The 2456-nt window shown below is 42.9% G+C and overlaps 1 long non-coding RNA gene across 2 annotated transcripts in view; it reads left to right on the plus strand.

Moving 5' to 3' along the window:
• Window positions 1-2456, plus strand: part of LOC123982367 — a 31704-nt gene that overhangs the window by 5043 nt on the left and 24205 nt on the right. The window lies entirely within an intron of this gene.

Genomic DNA, 2456 nt, shown 5'->3' on the forward strand with positions numbered 1-2456 from the left:
TTGCGGGTCACCTGCTGCCCCCGTGTTCCTGCTCGACACCCTCTACTGCAATGACTATTGTTGCTAGTCTTATTGTTATTATAATCATTAACATTACGACTGTTATCATTAACACTATTATAAATATCTGTACCATTTTTCATTTAGTCTATAGCAACATTACCTTCACTGTCTGTACCTCTGTGTGTATATTGTGTAGTCTCTCTCTCTCTCTCTCTCTCTCTCTCCCCCTCTCTCTCCTTCACCCCAACCGGTCGAGGCAGATGGCCGCCCACCCTGAGCCATGGTTCTGCTCGAGGTTTCTGCCTCTTAAAGGAAGTTTTTCCTTGCCTCTGTCTCCTAGTGCTGCTCTTGGTGGGAACTGTTGGGCTTCTGTAAATAACATCACAGAGTACGGTCTAGACCTGCTCTTTTATGAAAAGCGCTGTGAGATAACTGTTGTTGTGATTTGGCGCTATATAAATAAAATTGAATTGAAATTGAATTGAAGGACTTTTTAAGGTCAAGGATGGTCAGAGACAAGGGCCAAAAAGTGGCCCAGGAGTTTGTCCCTGGTCAGTCCGCTCTCTGGGTCTTTAGAGAACTTTATTCCTTCTAAAGTAAAGTAATCACCTCAGCTGAGCCCTTCAGTACAATAAATAAATCAGCCATATCTCCATCATGCTCACCATAAACTGGTGCTTTGTGCTGTGCTGGTTCTGACTCTGTTCTGCTGTAGACCTCATCTCTGCTATCTTTCTCATGTTCACCATGGCAGAGCTAGTACTGGTGCTGCTGGCAAACTGACAAACCTATTTCATCTGCTGTTCATCAGGTTAGAATCAGCTGCTGAGCAACATGGTTATTTCCAGGGAATGCAGTTTGCTTTGCCTGGTGAATATCTGTAATTTAGCTATTTCTACAATTATTTTCCTTTTTAAATCTCCATGAACTTATTAATAAGATCACTTTAAAATCTTAGTAAACCGCCTCCTATATGAGCCAGCTCCGAATTCGCCTGAGCCAGGAAGGCAATGCAAATAAAACTTTACATTAGGAAAGAGGGGGGGGGGGCAAACATAGATTTTGAAATGAAACATGTATGATGGCTCCTACATGTATCAGGTGATCAACCTCACCACAAATCCACACAGGTTAATTTCAGCGCCTCTGATAAAGGTGGAGCAGAGAGGACAGACACAGAGCTACAGCTGGATCATCTTATTCTCTGCTAATGTGCAGGACAATAAATAATAATCATCTCTCTCTCTTTCCCGCGCGTGTAACGTTAGTTAAGCGAGTAAAGTTCAATTTTCGGCCTTTTGTTGTTTGTTTTTTAAAAATACTTCTGAGATCCGGGGCTTTTCAAAAAACATCCGGGGCTAACCGAACGAGCTAACCAGCCACAGATACAGGCAGATAGGCTACAGGTAGCATTTAGCAAAAAGTGAAGCTAACTATCAAGTTCTCATGTCCATCAGAAGCTCTGTGTAGATCATCTCAGTACTGGATTCCCTGTTGGTCCTGTTCATGCCGTGTTCACTGCGAAGCTGCTGAGCGAGGTTTCGTTGGCTGCTCCGGTTCCCAATCAGGCGCCGCACCCCCCATCACTCCCTGCTGGTCCCCCCTCCCCCATCCTGAAAACCTCCAGGTCTTGAGTACAACACCTTGATCCAGTCTCTGGTAAACACTAACACTCCCCCGGTGCTCCGGGCTCCCAGTACGGGCAGAGCTAACAGGACCAGTGGACAGGACAGCTAACTGAGCTAGCAGCTAGTTAGCTGTTAACTAACTCCAGCAACAAGTAAAGTTATCTGTCCATCAGGAAACTCTGGGAATCACAGAGTTGAGGCAGAGGGACATCAGAGAGAAAACTACAATATATTTTATTCATATTTCTGATATTTTTCCATTAAATATGATCCAGTTTCACCAAAATCAGTGAATAAAGCTGTTTCTGTGCAGTAATCAGTGGGGCCCGGCCCCAGAAACACTCTTTGCATTGGACGCTAAAATAATAAGTGCAGAATGAGTCATCGATATTTTAAAATGACAAACTCTTAAATATCATCAACAACACCTACAAAAGACATTTTTTATCACTGATGGGTCAGAAACTGCCACAGTGGTGACATACAGTGAGGAAAATAAGTATTTGAACACCCTGCTATTTTGCAAGTTCTCCCACTTAGAAATCATGGAGGGGTCTGAAATTGTCATCGTAGGTGCATGTCCACTGTGAGAGACATAATCTAAAAGAAGTAATCCAGAAATCACAATGTATGATTTTTTAACTATTTATTTGTATGATACAGCTGCAAATAAGTATTTGAACACCTGTCTATCAGCTAGAATTCTGACTCTCAAAGACCTGTTAGTCTGCCTTCAAAATGTCCACCTCCACTCCATTTATTATCCTAAATTAGATGCACCTGTTTGAGGTCATTAGCTGCATAAAGACACCTGTCCACCCCATA

The sequence above is a fragment of the Micropterus dolomieu genome, linkage group LG13, assembly GCF_021292245.1.
Source record: "Micropterus dolomieu isolate WLL.071019.BEF.003 ecotype Adirondacks linkage group LG13, ASM2129224v1, whole genome shotgun sequence".
NCBI lineage: Eukaryota > Metazoa > Chordata > Actinopteri > Centrarchiformes > Centrarchidae > Micropterus > Micropterus dolomieu.